The sequence below is a fragment of the Callithrix jacchus genome, chromosome 19 (genome assembly GCF_049354715.1).
Source record: "Callithrix jacchus isolate 240 chromosome 19, calJac240_pri, whole genome shotgun sequence".
NCBI lineage: Eukaryota > Metazoa > Chordata > Mammalia > Primates > Cebidae > Callithrix > Callithrix jacchus.
Window position 1 is genome coordinate 51,561,254 of NC_133520.1, and position 9,684 is coordinate 51,570,937.

General features: G+C 41.6%; 1 long non-coding RNA gene across 1 annotated transcript in view; it reads left to right on the forward strand.

Moving 5' to 3' along the window:
• Positions 1-7,807, forward strand: part of LOC118149502 (uncharacterized) — a 29,808-nt gene extending 22,001 nt beyond the window's left edge. The window contains exon 3 of the long non-coding RNA XR_004737016.3: positions 3,223-7,807. This is a non-coding gene — a long non-coding RNA (uncharacterized LOC118149502). The remainder of the gene's footprint in view (positions 1-3,222) is intronic.
• The last annotated feature ends 1,877 nt before the right edge of the window (positions 7,808-9,684 follow it).

Here is a 9,684-nt window from a genome sequence, read left to right on the forward strand (position 1 = left end):
TTGAAAAACCTTTGTCCTTCTTTGTAGGGAGGAAAGGAGGATACTTTTAGAAATTAGGTGCTGCTTTTAGGCAAATAAGAGCAGTGCAGAAACTTTTCTTGTATCTACTTCTTCTCAGTTGCCTTTAGCTCAAAATAATCCTCATGCCAAAGTGGCATATTCTTCGCCCTTTCAAGCGCTGTCATATTGTTTTAATTAAAAACAAAAAAAATCAAAACAAAAAAACTTAAACAACCATGCACAAAATATAACAAAAACTTCAGCTGGGGTGGGTGACTGCCCATCCTGGTCAAATAACTAAATGCAGTCAACATGATATGTACAATTACAAGGTAATATGCAAGTGTAAAACATTTCATTGTCTTTAATCTGTTCTCGCATATGGCTACTCCTGTCCTCTTTTATAGAGAAGACTTTTATACTGGACTGGTTCTGAAACCGACTGTACACAGGAAATGTCTACACTGCCTACTTCCGGTTTTAGGTCTCTGAAATTCCTTCCCACTTTAAAAAGTTTTACTTTCTTAGACCTCTGAAATTTCTCCCCACTCTTACAAGGATGGTATTTGTAAGAGTTAGCAAGATGCTCCCTATTCAAGTTCCAAAGGTAAAGGCTCGTTCACCCCAGGACAGAAGCTAGAGAATCTGAAGAGCATCCTGGGGGCTGGCTGGAAACCAGCTAGCTTAGCCAGTGGAATGGGATAAGGAAGAAGAGGAAAGAAAAACAGTTAGACTTTTTCTTGTAGGACTAAATTTCTCACTGCTCTACATCACATAGGAATTATGTATTTTTCTAGCCTATAATTCTCAAACATAAATTTGATGTGTTACTTTCACCAACAACCAGCTTATTTCCTGGTGATTCATTGTCAACAATATTTACACACATATGAGCAGAATTAGAGAAATATAAACTCGTTTTAGACTCAAGTAAGAATAAGATAGCCCATTTTATTTGTTCTATAGACAATATATACTATTGTCATTTTCTTTTTATTGCCTTAAGTTCAGCTATAGCAAGTCAATAGATCAATAAATGTCATTTTCTTATTTGGCTAAAATCACAAAGTGAGTACAAATTTCAGCCTTCCAGGCACAGAAATGTACTAAATATCAAAGCATTAGGCACCCCATACTATTAGAGCCAGATACGACAGTATTACATTCCATTACAAGAAATGATGCTCATTTTTATCCCTTTTCTTATTAACAATTTTCTTTAGAATTATTTTTTTACTCTAAAATTGTAATCTAAGTGACAATTTCTATAAATGAAGCAATGAGATTAACAGCAAAAACCAACTCTTACCATGTTCATCTGTCTTAGAGCTGAAAGGGCATTAAAGATTGTTGGTCCAGGGCAGGGTGCAGTGGCTCATGTGGGTAATCCCAGCGCTTTGGGAGGCCAAGGCTGGCGAAAGACCTGAGGTCAAGAGCTCGACACCAGCCTGGCCAACATGGTGAAACTCTGTCTCTACTAAAAATACAAAAATTAGCCAAGTGTGGCCACACATGCCTGTAATCCCAGCTACTCCGGAGGCTGGGAGACAGGAGAATCGCTTGAACCTATGAGGCAGAGGTTGCAGTGAGCTGAGATCCCACCACTGCACTCCAGCCTGGGCGACAGAGCAAGACTTGGTCTCAAAAAATAAAATAAAATAAAGATTGCTGGTTCAACCCCTTCCTGTCATCTGTCAAAGTACCTGATTTCCAAAGACAAGGGTATGGCGTAAGGTCACAGCCCTAACTAGAGGTGGGCAAGTGTGAGCTGAGTGAGAGGAAAGGCTGCCAGAGAGACACAGGTTCAGACAAGTATTTCCAGTGTGTTGTCAATGAAGGGGATGAGTGTTAAGGAAGAGGCAGGAAAGATGTGTTATTATTTTTAATCTGTGGGAGACATTGGTCTACTTAATGGCTGAGAAAAGACGATGACAGAGGGAGGAACTGAAGATTCCAAGCAGCAGCACAGGGAGAAGGAACCAGGAAACTTAGAGGATGTGAATCAAGAGCAAAGAAAAGGAGTTTGTACCAAAAGTCAGACAGCAGTACCTCTTCCTTAGAACAGAGACAAGTACCTTGCCGAGCAGACTAGAGCAAAAGTGAAACCTGAGGGCACACAAAGTCAATACTGAAAATAAAAAATCAGCAGCCAGGTCCATGGCTGTTGTCCAAAATCAGAGTCACAAGGTATCAGGAGGAGACTAGGAGCTGCTAGGTGATGCCAAGAACCTAAGGTGCTCAAAGTCGCATTTATAGAAGTTTTCTTTTTATTGCCAAATGGAAATGAGGGAAAGCCAAAGGTATTCAGGAGTTAGGGACCGGGAAGACAGAAACTTGAACACAGAAAAAGATGACAGAAGGGTCATCAGTGAACCTCCTGAAGGTTTACTGAAAAATCAACTCACAAAAGGCTGATTAAGAGGAGAAAAGGTATCATATTTATCTAATGTATATACACAGGAGGCTTTGGAATGAAGACCCAGCCCTGCTGGGGGATACAGAAGCTTATATACCATCGTGAGGTGACAAAAGAATGAGTATTGGATATATAACCAATACTGCCAATAGTGTGTTCCTTGCATGGGACTAGAATTTGTTGGGGGAGGACCACATTTACGGAGCGCGTGTTAACATGCCAGAACAAACCTGTGAAGTAAGGACTAGGATTATCCCATTGGTTCAAATGAGGAAAGTTAAGCACAGGGGAAGTTAAGGCGGTTGTCCCAGCTCATGTTGAGAGGCAGTGCTGGAAATGAGATCCAAACCTGTCCTGACTCCAGAGCCTCAACTGTGCCATGGCTCGGCCTCCCTGGTTCCACTAAGGTCTCCCAGGGGGTAGAAGATACCACCTGGCACACGAGAGAAAACAAGTCTCTGTGGTATACGTATAGTGCCAAGAAGATAGGTGATCAAATCAGGGTTATTCAATGGAAAGGATTTGTAGCAGGAACACGGTACCAGGGATGACTAGAGCAACATATGACTCATCCTTGCTTCCAGAGGCTGAACAAGCCCGGGTGTGGAGAGTCAAGGACTGTCAAGCCTGAGGGCAGAGAATGTTAATGGGAGAGATGTGTCATCCCTACTCCCACGTGGGTGGAGCTCCATCGGCAAAACACTCCCAGCCTCACCCAGGGAAAGTGAGAGTCTTCCCTGATTGTCTTGAGTCTGGAAGAAAAGTGAGGCATTATTTTCATCCTCTTCTTCTTTCCTTTTTGAAAGGGAACTTGACTGCAGAGAGAACATATTGTTGACTACTGTCAGCCCTGCAGAAGTTTACACACAGAAGCCTTGCCTGGTGGTAGAGAGCAGAGCGACCCAGCACTGCCTTCCAGGGCCCCAGGCCCTTGGCCTCCTGAAGCTTCACTGAAAAATCAACTCACAAAAGGCTGATTAAGAGGAAAAAAGGTATACATATTTATCTAATGTACATACACAGGAGGCTTCGGAATGAAGACCCAGCCCTGCTGGGGGTACAGAAGCTTACATACCATCGTGAGGTGACAAAAGAATGGGGGTTTGGATCCTGACAAAACAGGTGACGGGAGAGGAGAGGAACTCTGCTGAGGGACAATATGTGATTACTAGGGAGAATGAAGGGAGGGGAACAGACATTAACCAGTAATTAGTTCTCTTTAGATGTCTTATAAAGGATTTGTTCAGGTGCAGCCACATCTGGGTTTGCTTTCCTGCAATAGATAATGAGGTAACAGGAAAGAGAAGAAAAACCAGTTGTTCTCCTTGGTGGGTCTGGACTTTAGGCAGATAGAAGAACTTCAGAAAACAGCTTTCTCCTATGCCTGGGGAGAAACTCTGGAGGCTGGGGCAGGTGGGAGGGACCTCGATGCTGCTTTAGTTCAGCTCGTCAAAATGCCGTATCTGGAGTCCTGGTTTCTGAGCCCCAACAGCCTCTAACTGGATCAGGAAATGCATTCAATTCTGCAGCTAAGTACTAGGAAGTCTACTGGCCTGAAGATCTAAGCTGCATTCATCAGCGCCAATTACTCAGTAAAAATCCACCTGATATTTTGTCCCATTCTCTATTGGCTCATAATGCTGGTGAAGAATAGAAGTATGATATTTTCATGCCTTCCCCAAGACCTTAAAACGATCAGAGGAAACAACAGGGAACTAGTGTTTGACCCTGAATACCACCCAGCAAAATGGTTGGGACCCTAATGATTGTTTTCACCAGGGAAAGAAAATTGAATGGCTCAGAGAATCTTGGCTGTCCAACTTTTTCTGCTGAAGTCTTCTTGTGGTGCTTTTTCTTCATGAACACCTGATACGTTTCCCTGGTGATACACAGCGTCACACTCCAAAACTGCTCTTTTTGTCTCTTGTCAGTTAATCCTGACAGAATTCCATTTTCTCGTCCATCAAGGTAAACCCTCAATACACTTAGTTGCTTAGTCATTGAAGACAAAAGCTACCTGGATCCTTCTTCTAACATTCAAGAATCTGGTGACCAAGTGTGTAGCCTGAGGTCTTCCATATTCCCCCCAGGAAGGCTATCATCTCTCTTCTAAAGTCTAACTCAAGTTGGCATTTCCTGATATGCCAGAGTTGCCAAGGTGGTAGATTTCTTAACGCAGAGAAAAAAGATAAAAGGTAGGGGAGATAATGGAAGTTAGCCAGTTTGTTCATGATGTTTTGTTTAGTGTAAAGCAACAAATTAACCTAGTCTTCGAATCATGATTTACAAACGATAAAATACAAATCTAAGGCTGGATGCAGTGACTCATATCTATAATCTCAGCACTTTGGAGGCCAAGGCAGGTGGATGGATCGATCATCTGTGGTCAGGAGTTTGAGACGAGCCTGGCCAACATGGTGCAACCCATCTCTACTAAAAACACAAAAATTAGCAGGCATGGTGGCAGGCGCCTGTAGTCCCAGCTACTTGGGAGGCTGAGAGGCAAGAGAATCAATCGCTTGAACCCAGGAGGCAGAGGTTGTGGAGGTTGCAGTGAGCCAAAATCTTACCATTGCACTCCAGCCTGGGCAACAAGAGTGAAACTGTCTCAAAAAAAAAAAAAATCTAAGTGTACATTTTGATGAGTATTGACAAATTTAATTGCATGCAAAACAAGATATAGAATATGTCCATCACCCTTTATAATCAAACACAACCCCCATCCCCACACACAGAGGCCCCTGCATTCTGATTTGTTTTTTAATTTTTCTGTCACATCAAGCATGTATCATTTGTTTGCTAGAAACATTCCAATTCTACTCTTTTTGTTATTTGAAAATACACAATAAAGTATTGTTGACTACAGCCACCCTTTAGTGCTGTCAGATACTGGATCGTATTTACTCGATCTAACCATATTTTTGCACTCACTAATCATCCCCACTTTTACCCCTCCCAGCCTCTGGTAATCATCATTCTACTGTCTATTTCCATGAGTTGAATTGTTTCAGTTTTTACCTCCCACACATGAATTAGAACATGTGAGATTTGTCTTTCTGTCACCATAGTTTAGTCTTGCTTGTTCTAGAACTTTATAGAAATAAAACAAAATATTATATACTCCTCTAAGAGAAAATAGAATCTTGGGACTCCAAATTTACTATGCCAAAGGGAAAGTTAAACTTGGAAACAGAGTCAAGCAAAAACTGCCTTCCTTTTGTTCCCAAACAGAAAGCTGTAATTTCGCAACCGTAGTCACAGCCTCACATGTATAAACCAGGTTCTCACAATACAAGGCTGCGTATCTTTCTAGACGGTTTTCCTGACAAATTGCTCACAAGGAAATTTCCTGTGGGCCCCCAAATCTTTCAAAATACATACCCCCCATATAAACTAGTCCTGAAACAAGTTCTGTTCAATTTCACCTTGATTTCAATTTACCAGCTTATCTTCACAGATATGGAACAAGGACCAGAGTGGAGATTATCCCTCTGCCGCCCCCAGATGAGTGCACAAACAATCTTTTCCTCTACTCAGCTTTTCACATGTTTACTTTATCTCACGTAAAATGTAGATTTACAGAGCAGGAGATGAATGCATAATTGACTTTTTCCTCTATTCCCTCTTTTCACAAGTAAAATGTAGATGTACTGATTGCTAATCAAAGCCTCTCAAAACTGTAACCGCTTGCCTCATTGCCTACTGATTAAGTTTGGATGTTTGTCCCCTCCAACTATCATGCTGAAATGTGATCCTCAGTGTTGGAAGTGAGAACGGATGGGAGGTGTGTGGGTCACGGGGACAGATTCCTCATGAATGGCTTGGTGCCCCCTCCCCAAGGCAGTGAGGGAGTGCTCACTTTATTAGTTACCATGAGATTGGATTGTTAAAATATCTAGTGTCTTTCTCACTGCCTCTCTCATCATGTGACATACCTGCTCTCTCTTTAGCTGCCATGAGTAAAAGCTTCCTGAGGCCTCAGCAGAAGCAGCTACAAGTGTCAAGCTTGTATAGCCTGCAGGACCATGAGCCAGACAAACCTCTTTTCCTTATAAATTACCCTATGAGTATGCAAAGACATACGGAGGAATATGATGGACTTTAGAGACTCAGAAAGGGGAGAATGGGAGGGGAGGTAGGTATAAAATTCTACGTTAGGTACTTATTAGCTACTCAGGTGACAGGTGCACTAAAATCTCAGAATTCTCCACTATGTAATTCATCCATGTGACACAAAAACCACTTGTGCCCCAAGAGCTATTGAAATAAAAATAAATAAATGAGATGAGTGGAGCTTTTTAAAGAATAGTCTATATTTCCAGGGGAGAATATTATATATTGTTAGTGTGAAGCAGCATTCACCATCAGTCCTATTCCAAGTTTTAATGCGTCTTATGCAAACACTCAGAAACACAGTTATAAGTAGATGGGAATAGAAGGAGCTTTCTAAAACACACCAATATCAGTCTTTTTAAAAAACAGGTCCTTCTTCTGATTTGAATGTCAGAAATAACAAAGTGATCAAACTTTTTATTTATTCTTTTAATAATTTGCTGTCATGTTAATTCATTGCACCTATGATTTTCTTTTAAACTAAGTACAAGAAATCACCAGACTTGTCAGAGCACTTAACTCTAGTCTGTGGAGTCATTCACTTTCTTATTCTTTGGTACTATCCCAAATAGGTCTTACCTTGCCTTATCAGTTGACTACAATGAAACGTGATATTCTTTTACCTAGAGACACTTATTGTGGCTCCCAACATATTGAACTTACTGTATACAGAAAGTTTGAGAAAGTTGAAACTTTGTTCATCTCAAAACATCACTGTAATATTTACGAAGTAGTTTTTAAATATTGTCTTTAAAACACTGGCGTTTCAGATTGACCTAACTGGAATTGTGGGAAATATTTACTATATATTCTAATTGCCAAATCCAATCCCCACGATCAATTAATAAGCAAAAGCCAGAACAATTTTTGTCAGAAAAATATTTCTTCGTTTTTCAATTCAAATAAACATTATTGATATGTACTCCTGTAACCGGGTGACAGGAGCAGGTCTGCGGGGATGTCCCAAAGACAATCACTGTTCCCCATTGGGGATGTGTTTTCCCAGGTCCTTGGGCCTCACTCACCCAAGAATGGGGAGAGGGCCCTGGTGGCGCAGTGAGCTCATTGAAGTAAGTATCAGACCCGGAGTTTTGCAGAAAGCTATGGATTAGCAGAGAGAGAGAGAGAGAGAAGGAGAAATAGAGAGCGAGAGGGAGCTCCCACGCTGTCGTGGGAGGGGATCCAGAGATGGAGTCGGCACAGGTAAAGAGAGAGCGAGAGAGAAGGCTCCCACGCTGCCGTGGGAGGGGATCCCAAAGAGGGAAATAGGTAAGGGAGTAGGGGGAATTTAACCCCGGAGTTACTCCGGCCCCATTCAGGTTCTTGTCCAGTGAGAGGAGCTTTTCCAAACTTCCTCTGGAGTGACTGATATTCAACTCTGATATTGGATTGGTTGCCGGATTTGCAATCAAAGCCTCCTCCCTCAGAGCTTTTGACCGGCGTTTTAAACAAAGGAAGCTCACCTGGGCTTTCTCCCCAGCCCACACTCAGAGGGAAAATTAGACCAAGAACTCTAAGTCCCCCCAAGGGGAGGTGGATGGAGGCATGGCGGTGGGAAGTTCTTGCCTTTGAAACCACGCCTGTTGTGGACCCGGGAGGAGAAGTTAACATGGTCCCTCACTCCTTTGATAACCATCTTATTTCTAAATGATAATTCTAAGATAATAGGTAAATAAATAGATTTAGATGAAGACACACACCTTTTTTGCCATAAAAGTGACACACTCTTGCCTTCAATGTTCCTTATAGATATTTTCGTTGCTTTGCCCTCAAAGACTCATCCTCAATAGCAATGCATTCTTTGACAACGACAAAAGGGATAACATGTAAAGACACATGCAAATAAAAGTTGTTAAAATTCCGCTATTTCGTTCAACAATATAGCTGTACTCTAAGCATTGACAATATTTTAAGCCTGAACCCTTCATTTCTAATACCATGATTCGCTCTTAACAGAAAGACGCATAATGTGTGGAAAGTCTAGAAGCCCAACCAGGATGATTCAGCCTCGAATATAGAGGGCTAGCAAGGCTGTAATGCCATTATTTTGACCTATCTCTTTTTTTCCTGGAGGTTTTTATATCCCATGGGCAATGCAACCCTGTAAAATTCAGGGTGGTGATAGGCATGCAGGTCCTTTGTAAGGTGGGAAGAAGGCCACTTAAAAAGTGGGGATGGTAAAGGAAAATTGGCATTATGCCTACGCCTCAGATCCTTTTGTAGGTAGACCACTTTTAGAACACACTACGTCCATGGAAGTTGAAAAACTGGAAAATGGCTTCCAAGATTTCCTTGGAAAGTCTTCATGTGACCCACAGCTATGCCTGCCAATGGTTGAAATTTTTGGCCCTCTCGGTATCTTTCCTTCTCATTGTTATTAACAGAATTCCTGTTTTCTTTGGGGCATTGTGCACAGCTAAAATTTTCACCTTGCAAGACTGGCTTGCATTATGACCCAGTTATTGCTGATGAAATCTAAACTGAGTTGCTGGGGTTGGGGTGGAGGGCCTGTCTTTTAAAGCAATCGTTTTTCTGATAAAATGGAACCAATTCAGTTGGCCTATCCCCTGGTCTTTCACTTTCCCTCGTTTGTCTCCTTGGAAGGCAAACGCAATCTCTGCAGGTGTAGCAGTCAACTTAACGACCAGCGAAACAAGAGCCACATGTTCATGATGGAAGAATAGATCAATCCAAGGAGACTAGGTCTTTGTTGATCACCTTGGAAGCCTGCACCAGCCTCCAGCTGGTACATCCAGAGTTTTAATGCATGAGAAAAACAGGCCTCATTGTTTAAGCCTTTGCTGTCAGAGTCATATTTATTGGCTCCAAATCCTAACTGAAACAAGGGATGCTTTTCTTACCCATGCCTTGAGGAATACATGATTTATTTTTCTGGCCTGAAAGATCTTGCTAAATGCTGCAGGGAATGCTAATGAGCTGCTATACAATCATATTTACCATTATTCTAGATAATACTTTCTCTAATATAGATAAGACAAATTTATAAAATAAATGTTCTGAACATCAACTGAAATCTTATAAGGTTTTTGTAGGCATCACATTCTTATCACTTTTGTTCTTGGAAACAGCAGGCAGTCAGTAAATAATTTCCCAACGACTGACTCTAAGGAGTAAAAAGGCCAACTTGAACATTA